This window comes from Arachis hypogaea, chromosome 19 (assembly GCF_003086295.3).
Source record: "Arachis hypogaea cultivar Tifrunner chromosome 19, arahy.Tifrunner.gnm2.J5K5, whole genome shotgun sequence".
NCBI lineage: Eukaryota > Viridiplantae > Streptophyta > Magnoliopsida > Fabales > Fabaceae > Arachis > Arachis hypogaea.
In genome coordinates this window covers 133,920,746-133,942,771 of record NC_092054.1, presented here as the reverse complement: position 1 = coordinate 133,942,771, position 22,026 = coordinate 133,920,746, and the positions used below count along the sequence as shown (strand labels likewise).

Genomic DNA, 22,026 nt, shown 5'->3' with positions numbered 1-22,026 from the left:
CATTCAACAAGGAGGGGAAAAAATCTAAATTCACACACTGCGGTCTAAAACCACGCTACTGCGTTGCGCTGCCCACTACCTTTCCTCGCTTAGAAGTTGTCCCCGTCGTCTACCACCGTCCGTCGAGTCCTTTTTTTAAATTTTCTTTTAGAGGGAATGTGAATTTAAATTATTCTAAAAAAATATTCAACACCAAATAAAAAGAAACATGCAAAATCTAAAAAAAAAATCTAAAATCAAATGAAAACAAACATCCAAAAACCATTCGAAAACTAAAAAAAGAAGCATATAAAACTATTAAAAAAATCCAAAACCTAGAAAAAAAGAAACATCCAGAACATAAGAAAAAGAAACATCCAAAACATATAAAAGAGGTACCTCCAAAATTTAAGAGAAAAAATATCCAAAACTAACAAAATGAATCATCCAAAATCTACAAGAAGAAGAAGAAATCCAAAACTAGTAAAAAGAATCATCCAAAATCTACCAGAAAAATGTCAGGCCGTGTGTGGCGTAACCATTGCAGTTGCTATCTTGTGTGCCGTCGACCGTAGAGGACGCGTTGCTTTTGCCGATGAATAACTAGTGCGCGGTGAATGATGACGGGCAGCGCGGATTTGATGTGGCATGGTGGCGTGGGGTAGAGGAGACACTAAATGACGTTGTGGTGAGAGAATTTTCATGTAGCAGCGTCACAATGGGGAGGAGTTGGAAGAAGATGAGAGGCCGTGCAACGAGAAGGGCTGGATTTGAGGCGGACAGCGTCGCGACAAAAATGGTTAGAGGAGAGGATGCGACATCGTGGTGAAAAGAGTAGGGAAGGAGAAGCTTAGCGACGTGGTGATAAGAGACGAACCAGGAGGGCACAGCGGTGCGACAACACAACTTGGAGAGGGAGACGCGATGTTGTGGTGAGAGAAATTGGAGGGAAACATCACGGTGTTGCAATATTATGGATTAGAGTAATAGCATGCGTATTATTTGAGCGCATACCTAATTTTTTTGAAATTTTAAAATTAATTTTTTTTAAATTGAATGCTAAATTAACTACTTAACTTAACTGCATAGGAGTTAGTTACTTATATTTTTTTTATAGAAGTTATCGCATTGATGTCATTAGCACTAACATCAATTGAAATAATTACTGTCATATATTGCTTGTCAGGAATAACAATCGTTATATTATTCAATCAAAATTTAATTTAAGGAAAAATATAGGTAGATAATAAAAATACTAAATAATGTAAATAATAAATATATTGTATGTTCATTTCACTAGGTGCAGGAATAGTTATTTTAATATTAAAATTTATATAGTAGTTTAAAAATATAACGTGTTTTTATTTAATTGGTGATTGTTTATATTGTCCAAAAAAATCATTGTTTATCTAGCACTCCTCTTAATTTAAAATTGATTAATTTCTCAATATCACTTTACTAATTTTTTTATTTTAGAAAACCTGGATACGTTCAACCAAATAAACAAAACACTACTTTTGCCGATTGTGCCAACGGGTAAAGTGATAATCTCATTTACGTATATATTATGAGCAAGGTTCTGAGAACCGGACCGGTCATCGAATTATTTTATTCACTAGTTTATTGGTTTAAATGGTCCAACCGTAATTCAATCGAAAAAACTGTTTTAAAATAAAATAATAAATAAATTATAGAACACTCTCATCAATACAATAAAAAACAATCAATAAATCATCAAGACAATAAAAATTATAGAATATGTGTATTGCTATAATATAAAATTACAGAACATGTTGTTTACTGGCATGTTACTTATTATTATGACTGCCTCTATCACCAGTTTATTGTACTGATGGTTTTCAATGTTAAGCTACTCCACTCCTAACTTTGAACTGCTCCCTAATAAGTTTCAAGTAGAAATTTCAAAATATTTTAATACTATGGCTCAAAACATATTAAAGCTTGAGGTGTATGCATGTATTCAATGAAATCAAAGCAAAACAAACTGTGAGAAGAACATTAAACTTACTCGTGATTTTTATAGAAAGCATTCTATCTGTTTTACAAGCTTCAAATATAAACAGCTCAAATGCTCATCAATAAAATATGAAAATTATGTAGATATTTTTCCTATCTAAAATGAATAGTCCAATTGTTAAGTTATTCCAGTTGTCAGCATCATTGTTAAAAGAAAATCTCAAAGCTTGAAATCAACCTATTATACATCAAACTCGAAATGATTATCAATTTTAACCTAATGTTAACAAGATCAGCACAATGATTAACAACAAAAAAGCACTGAATGAGGTAATGAGCACAAAATCAAGAAAATTTAATAAAATTTAACATGAGAAAAAAAAGCAAGAGCAAGCCAATAACAGTTTATCAGTACCAATTTAGCATCAATCAATAAGCCAGTAACAGAGTTCATTAATCAAGAACATGCTAGAACAAGCCAGAGTAGTGAGCAAAGCCAATCAAGTTTTTAACATAGTTTTCACAAGGTTAACACAAAAATTAACATACTTTAACAAAGATTAACAAAGTTTTTAACCCAATTTTAACAAGCTCAGCACAATGATTAACAAAAAAAAGCCCTAAATGAGGTAATGATCACAAAATTGAGAAACTTCAAGAAAATTTAACAACAAATAAAAAAAAAGCCAAGAACAAGCCAGTAACAGTTTATCAGTACCAATTTAGCATCAATCAATAAGCCAATGATTAACAAGCTCAGCACAATGATTAACAACCAAAAAAAGCACTGAATGAGGTAATGAGCACAAAATCAAGAAAATTAACAACAGACAAAAAAGTCAAGAACAAGCCAGTAATAGTTTATCAGTACCAATTTAGCATCAATCAATAAGCCAGTAATAGAGTTAATTAGTCAAGAATAGGCTAGAACAAGCTAGAGTAGTGAGCAAAGCCAATCAACCAAGAACAAGCACTAAGCACTAACAGAGCATCCAATTAACTCAAGCACAACGTAAAAAAACAAAATAGCAACACATCACTTAATCAATAATCATCAATCAATGAAAAAAAAACCAACAATGAGTATTAAAAAACGACGATCACTAACCATGGAAGAACAAGCATGAAGAGGGTTTGGTTTATGAACCGACAATAAAAAAAAGCACGAAGTACAAGCACTAGTAGTGAGCATTGACCTTCAACGGACGACGGAGAGTGGTTGAGCGCAATGGACGACGGCAAACAGGCGACTGATGAGAGGGAACAGGGGATGGAGAGCGAACAGGTGACTGATGAGAGCGAACAGGGGATGGTGAGAGCGAAGTAACGAACGCCGATAGCACGAAGACGGAAGTTCTTGAGTGCGACGGAGGAGGCAGCAGCAATCTCTCACTTCGACAGACGGCGACAAGATTGGTGGAGGCTAGGGTTTTCTTTCTTTGGTGGAGGCTAGGGCGTATTTTGCTGATGACTAAGGAGTAAGGAAGGAGTTGGAGAAGGGAGCCAAACGCGTGCAATCCCTTTTTTTCCTTTCAACAAACGAAACGGCGTCGTTTCTAGTAAACCGGCCGGTTCTCGGCCGGTTCAGTGATTTGTGTCCGGTTCTAGAACAGTGGTTTCTACTAGTAAACCGAACCGCCTAAACTACCGGTTCGCAGTCAGACCGGTTCGACCTGCCAGTCCGGTCCGATTTTCAGAACATTGATTATGAGTATATAGGCAGGGACGGATCTAGAAATATTATCATGGGGGCTAATAACATATATAATATTAAAAAATTATGCAAAAAATTATATAATATAAAATGTATTACAAAAATATATCGATAGAGAATATATTTTAAAGTACAAAAAATATGTATGTACTTTTTATTAACGAAGTGATCAATTTTTTGTATCATAAAATTCATCGATAATAGAATCTGCGTGAAATTTTTCAGTAATTTTCTTTTCAATATAATTAAAAGACAATTAGCAAGAAATTCATCTTTTATTTTATTTCTGAATTATTCTTCACAATATTTATAGCTGAAAAAGATCTCTCAATTGTAGTAGTTAAAATAGAGAGAATTAATACTAAATGATTAAAAAATGACGCTCACAAAAAAAATCCACTTTATAAGATTTGAAAAATTTTATTTAATTAAAAAATATTAGTAATAATATTTTTTCAGATTTTTTAATATTATTATTTACTTTTTAGATATTAAAAATCATTAATATTTAGATTAGACTGGACTTTTATTTATATTAGATTAAATACTAAATTATTATTATATATTTTTGTATATTCTTAAATATTAATAATTTTTAATAAATACTTTATAGGTGACGTATTAACTAATTCCAGAGTGTGAAAAATACGAAACCTTATATACCATATAAAATTTGTACATTTACTAAAATAAAACATTTGAAAACTTTAAACTTCTACTAATCAGATGATTTATTTGACAAATAAATTTTTGTGTCAAATGCTTATTGTATTTGAGGAAGTAAATTATTATTTTTTATCTACTACGAAAGCTTAAAATATTAATAAATTTACTGACAAAAAATAAACCTAATTTTGCACTCATAAAAAATAGTTTCGATTGATAAAATTATTTATACCCTAAAATAGTATCTAAATTATCTAAATCACTCCTCCAAACCTAACTTATTCCACTGCTAAAATATAATTCTTTATCGCCACCAGTGGTACCACCAAAAATTTAATAAAAGGACCAATTAAATACAAAATAAAATATAATATAACAAAAAATTAATAAAATATAATTTATAGCATATATATTAAAAGAATAAGGATATTATATAAAAGTTAATATTCAACTACATAAATTAATAAAATATTGATATCATATATATTAAAGTTTTATTCATCGTATATTTTTTCTTTTTTCTTGAAAAATGAATAAATTATTTTTATTTTTGGCATTTTTAGCTTAACTTGAGTTATCTAACAAAAAAAATAATTGCATATATATTATGTTTTAAAAAAAAAACATATTGAACAATAACAAATAATTTTAGAAACACAAATGAATAATAATAAAAAATAAAGTTATTGATTTATCTTATTATTTTTTATTTTAAGTCTCATGCAAAAATAACTCTATTAAGTTTTACTCTCACTTCAATCTTTGAATTTCATTGTCCATTATATAAAAAAATAAATTGATTAATTTAAATAAATAATATAATAATACTTAACATTGTTATTAACTTAAAAAAAATTGAGATATACCTCTTTGAGTCTTTATTGTGTACCTAATTGTCAATATTTTACTCTTCATTTTAATAGTTTTTTTTTGGGATAAGTACTGTTTTGATCCCTAAGGTTTAGAGTTAAAATAAAAATCGTCCTTAACCTTATTTTGAATTTAAAATCGTCCCCAAAGTTAAAATTATTTTTAAAATCATCTTTTTGACCATTTTACCCTTATTCCATCCCATTAATCTTATGCTCTCATCTCTCTGACTTATCTTTATCTCCTTCACTCAAATACACTCAGATCTTCTTTTTCTTCTTCTTCTTAAACCGCTACTCTTTAACGGTGACAGCGGCACTTGATTCTGCTGCCACCACCATTGAGAGAGAGAGAGAGAGAGAGAGAGAGAGAGAGAGAGAGAGAGAGAGAGAGAGAGAGAGAGAGAGAGAGAGAGAGAGAGAGAGAGAGAGAGAGAGAGAGAGCTCGTGTCACAACTGCCGTCGTTGATCTTCGAAATGGTCACTAGAGAAGGGATGAAAGGGAGATCTAAAACCGAGAAAAGGGAGGTCCAAAATTGAAAAACGCGAGGAACATGACCACGACCACCACCATCACCTCCCCGACGACGACGACGAGGAATACGAGGAGGGCAAGGGGCAGGCGCGACGCTGCGAAGGCGACAGTAAATCGCGGCGCTGCAAGGGCGATGGTGAGTTGTGACGGCGATAGCCAAGCGCGACGAGGCTTCCTTCGCTCCAAGTCTCTGCTTCTCTTTCTCCCTCTCTGATTGACGATTTCGAATTCTCTTTCTCCCCCTCTGCATTCTCTCTTCTTTCGACGGTGGTGGCAGCAGCACCACCATTATGTCATTTGAATGTTGAATATTGTGTTATTGTTGATTTGAATGTTATTGTTGATAATGGATTCTTGAATTTAAATATATGTTCTGTTGTTATTGTTGTTGTGGAAAGAAATGGCTGATAGTAAAAATAAGAGGGGTGGCGGTAGTGGAGAATACAGAGAATGCAAAATGAATGGTGGTGAGGAATGCAAAATAAACGGTAGTGTAGTTAGAGTATTGTCGTCTTTTAAAAAAATATTTTATTCAAAAGGATGATTTTAATACTAAATGAAATATTAGGAACGATTTTAAATTTAAAATAAAGTTAGAGACTATTTTAATTTTGACCCTAAATTTTAAGAATCAAATAAATATTTATCCCTTTTTCTTCACTATATATCTTGGTATGGAAAGTGAATTTAAATGGAAAGACAAAAAATCTACAATGGTCCACAATGAAAGCCACTAATAAAAGAGAAAAGTGTGCGCTGCTCTCATGTTTTGATGGAATTTTATTGGGAAAAATATTTTAATTGATAATATGGACTACCATAATAACTTTGTTTTTTATTATTTATTAAAATGGGTTATTTGTTAACAAGAGTCCATAGACAAAAGCCCAATACATATTGCAGACTTTAGTTAAATTTTAGTTTACAAGGTTCTGCAACATATCTTTTTTTTTTTAATCTAACATCATATATCAAAAGCACTTAGAAAAAATTAGAAAAAATTGACGACGGGATAAAATTGAGACGATTTTAAAACGTTAAGGACGTAAATAGGACGAAAACGTTGGGAACAAAAACGATACATAAAAATAAATTTTAATTTTATTCTTCAATAATATCAATTTTTTACGGTACATAGTTATTCAATTATTTTTTAATCACATCTAAGTAAATTACACTTAATCCGCCACGTCGTTGTTTTACACATCCTCCTCTCGCCGGTTGCCGCTACTCGTCGCCGCTACTCCTTGTCTCACGAGGGGGAAAGGAGACGCGAGGCTTTCAGGAAATAGACACAGGAAATAGAGAGAGAGAGAGAGAGAGAGAGAGAGAGAGAGAGAGAGAGAGAGAGAGAGAGAGAGAGAGAGAGAGGGGGGGGGAACACTGAGTGGGGTAGAACTAGGAATTTTCAGGAACGAGATCCTAGGATATGGAATCGAGAAGAGTACCAACGCTTAGAAAACGTTTCTTTTTCAATTTTTGTCAACAATCTACCAAATGATATCTCGAAGAAGGAATTATTTCACTTATTCCATTGGACAGGACGAATTAACGACATCTATCTGGCTCGGAAACTGAAAAATGAAATTGTGTATATGTTTGCGTTTATACGATATACAACAAAAGGGGGAGCGATGAAGGCCATAGCCAAAATGCATCATACACGAATAAAGGGTAAGGTCATCTATGTAGGTGAGGTCAAGTACAGAAGGGCTATGGGAGGAGAGAACACTGGGGTACACGAGGGGAACTTTGTACAATCTGAGGCGGAGATAAGGCAACCTAAGAAGGGTGAAAGCTCTACGAGAGTGGAAGAAACCAAGAAGATAATACCCGTCAAGAATGACCAAGGAAATGGTGGGACGAAAAAGGTTGAAGTGCCAGTAGCAAAAGCGAATTTTGATTGGTTGTTGAGGAGCTTAGTAGGCGGAACCACAAGAGCCATGGATTTCAAAGCTTTACGGAAAGCCATCGTTAACAACTTTTCTCAGATTGTTGAAGTCAGAGAACTTGGAGTGTACAAAGCCCTTTGGTGTTTGATTCTGTGAAGAATGCGGAGGAAGTGTTTACCTTCAAAATGAATAGATTATTACATTTCTTTTACAAGGTATGGAGATGGAAAGAGTCTGAACGTAGTGAGACCAGGAGAGTTTGGCTAGAATGTCATGGAGTGCCGTTACATGTTTGGTCAGTGGAGATGTTCAGTACAATAGGCGGCTTATGGGGAGAAGTTGTCAAGTGCGATGATGTGACGAAGTCTGCCTTATCCTTCAGTGTTGGGAGAGTGTTAATTGATACCTGTGTCTTTGATGAGATCAAGGAAAGGATTCACATCACGGTCGGAACTAGTGGATTTGATGTTTTTGTGAAGGAAATAGGGCGCAAAATATATGGAGATGAATGTCATTTAGAAGACGCAAGCGTGAAGTCAATATGTGCAATCGGTAGTTCACAAGCCGGGAAAAGGTTGATGACGGCGGCAGTGTGGGATCTGGCGGCTGACCTAATCAAGACACGAGATATTGACGATGGTGAAAATAAGGGTACAATGGTCACAATAGACATTTTTTTGAATGAATGCAATCAAGATAATTTAATATCCTCCCAGAGGCAACAAATGACGGATCCGCTCATATTAAAGGGATTTAATGATAATGCTGATTTGGGGGGATTTGATGAGAGCCTAGAGTGTGAATCAGAGAGAACAGTTACACAAATATGTATTGGAAAAGGAAGTGGGACCAAACAACTTGAGAAAGATTTTCACGGTGGGGATGAGATGAATGTGGCTTTACAAAAAAGAAAGGCCCACAAGGATTGTAATGATAGGCAGCTATTGAGGCTCTCAACCAATGGGCTTGAGAAAGAATGTTGGCTTGATGGGCTGAAGGATGGAGTCCAATTGCATCAAGGAGATTTCGAACTAAACCAAGGAGCTGGGCGTGAGGCTGGGCCGGGTACCTTGGGTGCTCGCAGATCTGGGGCAGGCAACCATGTCGGGGCAAGTCAAGAACCAGAAGGCGGAGCGGTAGGTGGGCCTAGTCGGTTGCACCAAGACGGGTCCGGGTTGGAGAAGCATGAGAGGGCAGACCAGCAACAGAAACGCGAATCTGGGCCGGGCCATCTGATGAGCGGATAATTTATACGCTTTTTGGCATTGTTTTTAGTATGTTTTTAGTAGGATCTAGTTACTTTTAGGGATGTTTTCATTAGTTTTTATGTTAAATTCACATTTCTAGACTTTACTATGAGTTTATGTGTTTTTCTATGATTTCAGGTATTTTCTGGCTGAAATTGAGGGACTTGAGCAGAAATCAGATTCAGAGGTTGAAGAAGGACTGCTGATGCTGTTGGATTCTGATCTCCCTGCACTCAAAATGGATTTTCTGGAGCTACAAAACTCAAAATGGCACGCTTCCAATTGCGTTGGAAAGTAGACATCCAGGGATTTCCAGCAATATATAATAGTCCATACTTTGGCCAAGAATAGACGACGCAAACTTGCGTTCAACGCCAGCTCTCTGCCCAATTCTGGCGTCCAGCGCCAGAAAAGGATCCAAAACCAGAGTTGAACGCCCAAACTGGCACAAATACTGGCGTTCAACTCCAAAAATGGCCTCTACACATGCAACACTCAAGCTCAGCCCAAGCACACACCAAGCGGGCCTCGGAAGTGGATTTATGCATCAATTACTTATTTCTGTAAACCCTAGTGACTAGTTTATTATAAATAGGACCTTTTACTATTGTATTAGGCATCCTGGATTGTATTCTAATCCTGTGATCACGTTTTGGGGGCTGGCCATCTCGGCCATGCCTGGACCTTTCACTTATGTATTTTCAACGGTAGAGTTTCTGCACTCCATAGATTAAGGTGTAGAGCTCTGCTGTTCCTCAAAGATTAATGCAAAGTACTACTGTTTTCTATTCAATTCATCTTATTTCGCTTCTAAGATATTCATTCGCACTTCAACCTGAATGTGATGAACGTGACAATCATCATCATTCCCTATGAACGCGTGCCTGACAACCACTTCCGTTCTACCTTCGACTGAATGAGTATCTCTTAGATCTCTTAACCAGAATCTTCGTGGTGTAAGCTAGAATGATGGCGGCATTCAAGAGAATCCGGAAGGTCTAAACCTTGTCTGTGGTATTCCGAGTAGGATTCAATGATTGAATGACTGTGACGAGCTTCAAACTCGCGATTGCCGGGCGTAGTGACAGACGCAAAAGGATAGTAAATCCTATTCCAGCATGATCGAGAACCGACAGATGAATAGCCGTGCCGTGACAGGGTGCGTTGACCATTTTCACTGAGAGGATAGGATGAAACCATTGACAAGGGTGATGCCTCCAGACGATTAGCCGTGCCGTGACAGGGCATTTGGATCATTTTCCCGAGAGAAGACCGAAAGTAGCCATTGACAGTGGTGATGTATCACATAAAGCCAGCCATGGAAAGGAGTAAGACTGATTGGATGAAGATAGCAGGAAAGCAGAGGTTCAGAGGAACGAAAGCATCTCTATTCGCTTATCTGAAATTCTCACCAATGATTTACATAAGTATTTTTATCTCTTATTGTTTATCTTTTAATTATCTAATCCAATCACATTTAACCCTACCTAACTGAGATTTGCAAGGTGACCATAGCTTGCTTCATACCAACAATCTCTGTGGGATTCGACCCTTACTCACGTAATGTATTACTTGGACGACCCAGTGCACTTGCTGGTTAGTTGTGCGAAGTTGTGAACCATGGTATTGGCATCATGTTTTTGGCGCCATTACCAGGGAAAGAAATAGCGATGAATTTTACATAATTAAAGTGTAATCACAATTTCTGCGCACCAAGTTTTTGGCGCCGTTGCCGGGGATTGTTCGAGTTTGGACAACTGACGGTTCATCTTGTTGCTCAGATTAGGTAATTTTCTTTTTGTTTTATTTTCAAAAATTTTTCAAAATTCTTTCAAAAATTTCTCCTTTGTTTTAAAAAAAAAAAACTTTTAAAATAAAAATGTTTTCAAAAATTTTATAATTTTATTCAAAATTTTTAAGAATGAATTCTAGTGTTTCATGAAGCATGTGAAGCCTGGCTGGCTGTAAAGCCATGTCTAAATTCATTTGGACTGAGGCTTCCAATTTGTTATCAAGAGCAAGCTAGTTGGTGTTAATCCACCTACTACTGTTCATGATCTACCTGTTACATGCTAAAGTTTGGCTGGCTATTAAGCCATGCCTGACCCTTTGATTGGAGCTTTAGACTAAAGAGCATAAGATTCCTGGAATTCATATTAAAAACTTTGGAATCCTTATTTTTGTTTTTCAAATAATTTTCGAAAAAAATACAAAAAAATTAGAAAATCATAAAAATCAAAAATATTTTTTGTGTTTCTTGTTTGAGTCTTGAGTCATGTTATAAGTTTGGTATCAATTGCATGTGCATCTTGCATTTTTCGAAAAAATCATGCATTCATAGTGTTCTTCATGATCTTCAAGTTGTTCTTGGTAAGTCTTCTTGTTTGATCTTTGCATTTGCATGTTTTGTGTCTTTTCTCGTTTTTCATATGCATTCTTGAATTCTTAGTGTCTAAGCATTAAAGAATTCTAAGTTTGGTGTCCTGCATGTTTTCTTTGCATTAAAAATTTTTCAAAAATATGTTCTTGATGTTCATCATGATCTTCATAGTGTTCTTGGTGTTCATCTTGACATTCATAGCATTCTTGCATGCATCACATGTTTTGATCTAAAATTCTCATGCATTGCATCACTTTCATGTTTTCCTCTCTCATCATAAAAAAATTCAAAAATCAAAAAAATATCTTTCCCTTTTTCTCTCATCAAATTCGAAAATTGAGTTGAATTTTTCAAAAATTTTTAAAAATCAAGTTGTTTCTTAGGAGTCAAATCAAATTTTCAATTTGAAAATCTTATCTTTTTCAAAATCTTTTTCAAAAATCAAATCTTTTTCATTTTTCTTAGTTATTTTCGAAAATTTTAAAAATATTTTTCAAAAATATTTTTCTTATTTTTGTATCAAATTTTCGAAAATAACAATAACAATTAATGTTTTGATTCAAAAATTTCAAGTTTGTTACCTCCTTGTTAAGAAAGATTCAAACTTTAAGTTCTAGAATCATATCTTGTGATTTCTTGTGAATCAAGTCATTAATTATGATTTTAAAAATCAAATCTTTTTCAAAACTAATTTCAATCATATCTTTTCAAAAATATCTTCTTATCTTATCTTTTTCAAAAAAATTTGATTTTTAAAATATCTTCTCTAACTTCCTATCTTCTTATCTTTTTCAAAACCACCTAACTAACTCTCTCTCTTTAATTTTCGAAAATATCTTCTCTCTTTTTCAAAAATTTCTTTTTAATTAACTAATTATTTTATTTCTTATTTGAATTTTCGAAAAAAAAAAACTACTAACCTTTTTCAAAAACTATTTTCGAAAATCACTAACCCTTTTTTCAAAATAATTTTCGAAAATTCTTCTCCCTTATCTTCCTCTATTTTATTTATTCATCTACTAACACTTCTCTTCATCTCACATCTCTGCTCCTATCATCATCTTTGTGTTTGGATTCTTCATTCTTCTTCAGCCCTATTCCTCTTCTTCTTCTACTAACAATAAGGAACCTCTTTACTGTGACATAGAGGATTCCTCTTCTTTTCTTTTTCTCCTCTCTTTCGTATGAGCAGGGACAAAGAAAAAGGCATTTTTGTTGAAGCTGATCCAGAATCTGAAAGGACTCTGAAGAGAAAACTAAGAGAAACTAAATTACAACAATCCAGAGACAACCTTATTGAAAATTTTGAACAAGTAAAGGAGATGGCAGCCGAACCCAACAACAATAATGCAAGGAGAATGCTTGGTGACTTTACTGCACCTAATTCCAATTTACATGGAAGAAGCATCTCCATTCCTACCATTGGAGCAAAAAATTTTGAGCTGAAACCTCAATTAGTTTCTCTGATGCAGTAGAACTGCAAGTTTCATGGACTTCCATCTGAAGATCCTTTTCAGTTCTTAACTGAATTCTTGCAGATCTGTGATACTGTTAAGACTAATGGAGTAGATCCTGAAGTCTACAGGCTCATGCTTTTCCCTTTTGCTGTAAGAGACAGAGCTAGAGTGTGGTTGGACTCTCAACCCAGAGATAGCCTGAACTCTTGGGATAAGCTGGTCACGGCTTTCTTAGCCAAGTTCTTTCCTCCTCAAAAGCTTAGTAAACTTAGAGTGGACGTTCATACCTTCAGACAGAAAGAAGGTGAATCCCTCTATGAAGCTTGGGAGAGATATAAAGGACTGACCAAAAAGTGTCCTACTGACATGCTTTCAGAATGGACCATCCTGGATATATTCTATGATGGTTTATCTGAGCTATCAAAGATGTCATTGGATACTTCTACAGGTGGATCCATTCACCTAAAGAAAACGCCTGCAGAAGCTCAAGAACTCATTGACATGGTTGCTAATAACCAGTTCATGTACACTTCTGAGAGAAATCCTGTAAGTAATGGGATGCCTATGAAGAAGGGAGTTCTTGAAATTGATACTCTGAATGCCATATTGGCTCAGAACAAAATATTGACTCAGCAAGTCAATATGATTTCTCAGAGTCTGAATGGAATGCAAGCTGCATCCAACAACACTCAAGAGGCATCTTCTGAAGAAGAAGCTTATGATCCAGAGAACCCTGCAATAGCAGAGGTAAATTATATGGGTGAAACTTATGGAAACACATATAATCCATCATGAGAAATTACCTAAATCTCTCATGGAAGGATCAAAAGCCTCAACAAGGCTTTAATAATGGTGGAAGAAACAGGTTTAGCAATAGCAAGCCTTTTCCATCATCCACTCAGCAACAGACATTGAACTCTGAACAAAATACTTTTAATTTAGCAAACTTAGTCTCTGATCTATCCAAGGCCACTGCAAGTTTCATGAATGAAACAAGGTTTTCAATTAGAAATTTGGAAGCACAAGTGGGCTAGCTGAGTAAATGGATCACTGAAATCCCTCCTAGTACTCTTCCAAGCAACACAGAAGAGAATCCAAAAGGAGAGTGCAAGGCCATTGACATAAGCACCATGGCCGAACCTATAAGGGAAGGAGAGGACGTGAATCCCAAGGAGGAGGACCTCCTGGGACGCCCAGTGATCAATAAGGAGTTTTCCTCTGAGGAACCAAAGGACTCTGAGGCTCATCCAGAGACCATAGAGATTCCATTGAACCTCCTTATGCCATTCATGAGCTCTGATGAGTATTCCTCTTCTGAAGAGAATGAGGATGTTACTGAAGAGCAAGCTGCCAAGTTCCTTGGTGCAATCATGAAGCTGAATGCCAAATTATTTGGTATTGAAACTTGGGAAGATGAACCTCCCTTGTTCATCAATGAACTAAGTGATCTGGATCAACTGACATTGCCTCAGAAGAGACAGGATCCTGAAAAGTTCATAATACCTTGTACCATAGGCACCATGATCTTTAAGGCTCTGTGTGAACATGGTTCAGGGATAAACCTCATGCCCCTCTCTGTAATAGAGAAACTAGGAATCTATGGGGTGCAAGCTGCTAAAATCTCATTAGAGATGGCAGATAATTCCAGAAAACAGGCTTATGGACAAGTAGAGGACGTGTTAGTAAAGGTAGAAGGCCTTTACATCCCTGCTGATTTCATAGTCTTAGATACTGGGAAGGAAGAGGATGAATCCATCATCCTAGGAAGACCTTTCCTAGCCACAGCAAGAGCTGTGATTAATGTGGACAGAGGGGAATTGATCCTTCAATTGAATAAGGACAACCTTGTGTTTACAACTCAAGGATCTCTCTCTGCATCCATGGAGAGGAAGCAGAAAAAGCTTCTCTCAAAGCAGAGTCAAACAAAGCCCCCACAGTCAAACTCTAAGTTTGGTGTTGGGAGGCCACAACCAAACTCTAAATTTGGTGTTGAACTCCCATATCCAAACTCTAAGTTTGGTGTTGGGGGAGTCTCAACAATGCTCTGAACATCTGTGAGGCTCCATGAGAGCCCACTGTCAAGCTATTGACATTAAAGAAGCGCTTGTTGGGAGGCAACCCAATTTTCATCTAACTATATTTTTCTTAGTTATATGTCTTTATAGGTTCATGATCATGTGGAGTCACAAAATAAATATAAAAATTGAAAACGGAATCAAAAACAACAGAAGAAAAATCACACCCTGGAGGAAGCATCTGCCTGGCGTTCAACGCCAGAACAGAGCATGGTTCCGGCGCTGAATGCCCAAAATGGGCAGTATTTGGGCGCTGAACGCCCAAAATGGGTATCATCTGGGCGCTGAACGCCAGAATTGCACCCTGGAGAGAAGCTGGCGCTGAATGCCCAGAACAAGCATGGTTCTGGTGTTCAACGCCAGAAATGGGCAACAAATGGGCGTTGAACGCCCAAAATGGGGACCAACCTGGCGTTGAATGCCCAGAGTTGTGTGCAAGGGCATTTTACATGCCTAATGGGTGCAGGGATGTAAATCCTTGACACCTAAGGATCTGTGGACACCACAGGATCATCTCAGGATCTGTGAATCTCACAGGATCCCCACCCACCTCACCCTCTCTGTATCCATTCATGGTCATCCCTTCTGTTTTCCTTTCACCACTCACATCCATACACATATCCCTCCATCTCCTCCATATCTTCTTCTTCTTCTTCTTCTATTCTTTCTTCTTTTGCTCGAGGGCGAGCAACATTCTAAGTTTGGTGTGGTAAAAGCATAAGCTTTTTGTTTTTCCATTACCATTGATGGCACCTAAGACTGGAGAAACCTCTAGAAAAGGGGAAGGAAAGACAAAATCTTCCACCTCCGAGTCATAGGAGATGGAAAGATTCATCTCAAGGGTCTATAGCTCAGTGGTAGAACATGTGGCTGCAAATCAAGAGATCCCTGAGACACCTCAGGGGATGCATTTTCCTCCACAAAACTATTGGGAGCAAATCAACACCTCCCTAGGAGAATTGAGTTCCAATATGGGACAACTAAGGGTGGAACATCAAGAGCACTCCATCATCCTTCATGAAATAAGAGAAGATCAAAAAGCAATGAGGGAGGAGCAACAAAGACAAGGAAGAGACATAGAAGAGCTCAAGGACATCATTGGTTCCTCAAGAAGGAAACGCCACCATCACTAAGGTGGATTCATTCCTTGTTCTTACTTTCTCTGTTTTTCGTTTTCTATGTTAAGTGCTTATCTATGTTTGTGTCTTCATTACATGATCATAAGTAGTTAGTAACTATGTCTTAAAGTTATGAATGTCCTATGAATCCATCACCTCTCTTAAATGAAAAATGTTTTAATTCAAAAGAAAAAGAAGTACATGAGTTTCGAATTTATCCTTGAACTTAGTTTAATTATATTGATGTGGTGACAATGCTACTTGTTTTCTGAATGTATGCTTGAACAATGCATATGTCTTTTGAAGTTGTTGTTCATGAATGTTAAATATGTTGGCTCTTAAAAGAATGATGACTAGGAGACATGTTATTTGATAATCTGAAAAATCATAAAAATTATTCTTGAAGCAAGAAAAAGCAGCAAAGAACAAAGCTTGCAGAAAAAAAAATAGGCGAAAAAAAATAGAAAGAAAAAGAAAAAGCAAGCAGAAAAAGCCAAAAGCTCTTAAAACCAAGAGGCAAGAGCAAAAAGCCAGTAAACCTTAAAACCAAAAGGCAAGGGTAATAAAAAGGATCCCAAGGCTTTGAGCATCAGTGGATAGGAGGGCCTAAAGGAATAAAATCCTGGTCTAAGCGGCTAAACCAAGCTGTCCCTAACCATGTGCTTGTGGCGTGTAGGTGTCAAGTGAAAACTTGAGACTGAGCGGTTAAAGTCAAGGTCCAAAGCAAAAAAAGAGTGTGCTTAAGAACCCTGGACACCTTTAATTAGGGACTTTTGCAAAGCTAAGTCACAATCTGAAAAGGTTCACCCAATTATGTGTTTGTGGCATTTATGTATCCGGTGGTAATACTGGAAAACAAAGTGCTTAGGGCCATGGCCAAGACTCATAAAATAGCTGTGTTCAAGAATCATCATACTGAACAAGGAGGATCAATAACACTATCTGAACTCTGAGTTCCTATAGATGCCAATCATTCTGAACCTCAATGGATAAAGTGAGATGCCAAAACTAGTCAAGAGGCAAAAAGCTATAAGTCCCGCTCATATGATTGAAGCTATGTTTCATTGATAGTTTGGAATTTATAGTATATTCTCTTCTTTTTATCCTATTTGATTTTCAGTTGCTTGAGGACAAGCAACAATTTAAGTTTGGTGTTGTGATGAGCGGATAATTTATACGCTTTTTGGCATTGTTTTTAGTATGTTTTTAGTAGGATCTAGTTACTTTTAGGGATGTTTTCATTAGTTTTTATGTTAAATTCACATTTCTGGAATTTACTATGAGTTTGTGTGTTTTTCTGTGATTTCAGGTATTTTCTGGCTGAAATTGAGGGACTTGAGCAGAAATCAGATTCAGAGGTTGAAGAAGGACTGCTGATGTTGTTGGATTCTGACCTCCCTGCACTCAAAATAGATTTTCTGGAGCTACAAAACTCAAAATGGTGCGCTTCCAATTGCGTTGGAAAGTAGACATCTAGGGCTTTCCAGAAATATATAATAGTCCATACTTTGGCCAAGAATAGATGACGCAAACTTGCGTTCAACGCCAGCTCTCTGCCCAATTCTGGCGTCCAGCGCCAGAAAAGGATCCAAAACCAGAGTTGAACGCCCAAACTGGCACAAATACTAGCGTTCAACTCCAAAAATGGCCTCTACATGTGAAACACTCAAGCTCATCCCAAGAACACACCAAGCGGGCCCCGGAAGTGGATTTATGCATCAATTACTTATTTCTGTAAACCCTAGTGACTAGTTTATTATAAATAGGACCTTTTACTATTGTATTAGGCATTTTGGATTGTATTCTGATCCTGTGATCACGTTTTGGGGGCTGGCCATCTCGGCCATGCCTGGACCTTTCACTTATGTATTTTCAACGGTAGAGTTTCTGCACTCCATAGATTAAGGTGTAGAGCTCTGCTGTTCCTCAAAGATTAATGCAAAGTACTATTGTTTTCTATTCAATTCATCTTATTTCGCTTCTAAGATATTCATTCGCACTTCAACCTGAATGTGATGAACGTGACAATCATCATCATTCCCTATGAACGCGTGCCTGACAACCACTTCTGTTCTACCTTCGACTGAATGAGTATCTCTTAGATCTCTTAACCAGAATCTTCGTGGTGTAAGCTAGAATGATGGCGGCATTCAAGAGAATCCGGAAGGTCTAAACCTTGTATGTGGTATTCCGAGTAGGATTCAATGATTGAATGACTGTGACGAGCTTCAAACTCGCGATTGCCGGGCGTAGTGACAGACGCAAAAGGATAGTAAATCCTATTCCAGCATGATCGAGAACCGACAGATGAATAGCCGTGCCGTGACAGGGTACGTTGACCATTTTCACTGAGAGGATAGGATGAAACCATTGACAAGGGTGATGCCTCCAGACGATTAGCCGTGCCGTGACAGGGCATTTGGATCATTTTCCCGAGAGAAGACCGAAAGTAGCCATTGATAGTGGTGATGTATCACATAAAGCCAGCCATGGAAAGGAGTAAGACTGATTGGATGAAGATAGCAGGAAAGCAGAGGTTCAGAGGAACGATAGCATCTCTATTCGCTTATCTGAAATTCTCACCAATGATTTACATAAGTATTTCTATCCCTTATTGTTTATCTTTTAATTATCTAATCCAATCACATTTAACCCTACTTGACTGAGATTTGCAAGGTGACCATAGCTTGCTTCATACCAACAATCTCCGTGGGATTCGACCCTTACTCACGTAAGGTATTACTTGGACGACCCAGTGCACTTGCTAGTTAGTTGTGCGAAGTTGTGAACCATGGTATTGGCATCATGTTTTTGGCGCCATTACTAGGGAAAGAAAGAGCGATGAATTTTACATAATTAAAGTGTAATCACAATTTCTGCACACCACCATCTGACTCCTTGCGTCTCCGGGTCGAGGATGAAGGAAGCAGAGTCAACAAGGGGCGCTCTTCGCGGGACGAGCTATGCAATGGCTCCATTGACGGATGAGGTGGACGAACAGGGTTTCTCACTTCCCTGTGCGTCGACGAGAGTCGCTGCTGGCTGGACTGGCGACGCAGCTGGCTGGCCTGGCGGGGAGGCAGAGGAACGGAGACATGCTCTGGTGTAGTGGACCGGTGAAGGAGCCAGGAGAATGGCGGGACCAATAAAGCTGGGTGTCTTGGATGGTGAACTGGAAGTGGGGGGGCTGGTTGATGAAGTAAGCGGCCACTCTGAACATGGACATCAACACATGCTATGTCGGGGTAAGGCGAGCGAATTGGAAGAGATAGAAGGGGAAGAGGAAGGTGTGGGACAAGGCGATGTGAATGAACGGGGTAATGAGAATGCGGGATCCGAGACAGAAATTGACAACGCAATACCAGATTCTGATCAGAGGGGTACGTAGGCAGTACAACTAGTAGAGAATAAGGAAACGTTGAAGCTAGCAGTGGAGTCAGGTGCGGTTTTTTATGACGATGAAGAGGATATTATGGCGATTCTACAAAGTCAGAATGAAGCAATCGCAGCAAAAAGAAAGTTGGCGAAACAAAAGGAGAAAGCTAGGAGGAGCAGGCCCAAACAACATAACAAGGTGTGTAGAAATTATTTCAAATGATTTATAGTTGTTGGAATGTTAGAGGGCTAGGAGGGTATGGAAAGTGGAGTATGGTGAAAGAGTTGAAGAAAAAATATAGATTGAATATGCTAGGCTTGATTGAAACCAAGAGGGTGGCGGTGACTAGGTTTGATGTAGCACGCTTATGGGGTGGTGGTACGGTGGATTGGGATTTTGTGGAATCTGTTGGTGCATCGGGCGGCTTATTGTTGATGTGGGATAACTTTTTATTTAAAAGATTAAACTGCTATAAAGGAGATGGCTGGCTGTGTGTTGAAGGCTTTCTGACAAAAAATACTTTCAAATGTGCTTTCTGTTTGGTGTATGGTGCACATGTTCGGAGTGAGAAACTGGTGATGTGGGAGGAGTTAAGCTACATGGTGGGTCTATGTCAGGTTCCATTTTGCTTCATGGGAGACTTTAATGAGATTCTACATTTGGAAGAAAGGAAAGACGCCACTAGTTTCCCGGCATCTGCGGAGGAGTTTAAGGAATGGGTACAAGACTTACAGCTAGTGGATTTACCGTTAACTGACCGAAAGTTCACATGGTTTCGAGGTCGGTCTTGTAGCCGCATTGATAGAATCTTGGTCAGTTTGGAATGGCTAGAGGAGTTCCCAGATACTCGTTTGAAAGGAGGACCGAGGGGACTATCAGATCACTACCCATTGATCTTAGAAGATTCTAGAATTTGTGCGGGTCCAAGACCTTTCCGCAGTTTGGATTCCTGGTTTACACATGAAAGGTTTCTGCAGTTGATAAAGGATGAGTGGAGGAATTTGGGAGACGACATGTTTACAAACAAGCTGAAGGCGTTGACAGTTCCGCTCAAGAAATGGCATCCGGATAATTTTGGGGGCATGGACAACAGGATAAAGAAGTTTTAGGAAGAGATTAAGAAGGTTGATGATAAGGTTAGTGCTGGTAATTATGACGGAACAATAGAGGCTAGGCGTAAGGCTCTGGTGACTTGCTGTGCAAAGTGGTATGTCAGGAAGGAGGTGCATTGGAAGCAGATGTCCCGATCTAAGCATGCTAGAGATATGGACAAGAACACTAGGTACTTCCATAACCTAGCATCAAGGAACAACAGAATTGATTCGTTAGTGATCAATGGAAGATTGGTACGGAATCAGGCAAGAATAAAGACTGCGATTATGGGGTTCTATAAAGAGCTGTATAGGTAGGAGCATGCCCCTTTGATTGGGATCCGTGATGGGCTGGTTAAGCAGATTATTACCGAAGAGGCAGCAGTGCTAGAGGAAATGCCGTCGACGAAAGAAGTACAAGAGGCAGTTTGGGATTGTGAGTCTAGTAAAGCTCCAGGTTGTGATGGCTATAATATGAACTTCATAAAGAAATGTTGGGATGAGCTTGGTCAGGAGTTTACTGCAGCAGTGTTGGATTTCTTTCAGAATGCTAAGCTACCAACAGATGCTAATGTTACTTGGGTGGCGCTAGCACCAAAATTTGTGGGGGCCAAGGAAATCAAAGACTTAAGGCCGATTAGTATGGTTGGCTGTGTCTATAAGGTGATATCCAAAGTGCTGGTAAGAAGAATGCGATCAGTGATGTCACATTTAGTGGGGGAGACTCAGTCTGCATTTGTAAAAGGTCACAAAATACATGATGGTGCTCTCATTGCTTGTGAGACGGTCCAATGGCTTAAGCTGCAAAAGAAGCAAGCGGCAATTGTTAAACTGGACTTTCAGAAAGCCTATGACAAAGTGAGATGGAGTTTTGTGGATATAGTGCTACAGAAGATGGGTTTTGGTCTTAGATGGAGGACCTGGGTGAAGGAATGTGTGACTACAGCATCTATGTCAGTGTTGATCAATGGGTCACCGACCAAGCCGTTCAAGATGGAGAGGGGCCTCAGACAAGGCGATCCGCTCTCTCCTTTCCTGTTTGTTCTTGTTGACGTTCTGCACAGGATGGTGGGGGAGGCAGTTAGAAATGGCAGAATTTCTCCACTACTGGTGGGAAGGGACAATATAGAATTGTCGCATCTCCAATTTGCAGATGACACAATCTTATTTTGTCCCTAGGAAACGGAGACGCTAGTGAATTATAAGAGGCTCCTACGATGTTTTGAGTTAATGTCTGGCATGAGTATCAACTTTGAAAAGTCGAGCCTAATTTCAGTCAATTGTGACAAGGAATGGGTGACGAGTATGTGTGGTCTATTGGGATGTGCCGAGGCGGTATTACCTGTCAGGTATTTAGGAATTTCTCTTGGCGCCAATCCTCAGTTGGTGAAGACTTGGAAACCAATCATAGACAAGGTGGAAGACAAGCTGAGCTTATAGAAAGCTAGATCTCTCAACAAAGTGGGTAAGTTGGTCCTCATAAAATCTGTTCTCAATAGCCTACCGGTTTACTACTTAAGCTTGTATAAGATGCCAAAGGGGGTTGCAGAAAAGATCATTGGACTTCAAAGAAGGTTCTTGTGGAGTAAAGAAGATGGGAATAACGGGATACCACTGGTGAAATGGGAGGTAGTACAAGCTCCGAAAAAG

The 22,026-nt window shown here is 37.9% G+C and overlaps 1 non-coding gene across 1 annotated transcript; it reads right to left on the bottom strand.

Moving 5' to 3' along the window:
- Positions 1–12,980: 12,980 nt before the first annotated feature.
- Positions 12,981–13,088, bottom strand: LOC112782183 (small nucleolar RNA R71). The gene has a single exon (XR_003192918.1). It is a non-coding gene; the product is annotated as a small nucleolar RNA R71 (small nucleolar RNA).
- Positions 13,089–22,026: the final 8,938 nt, after the last annotated feature.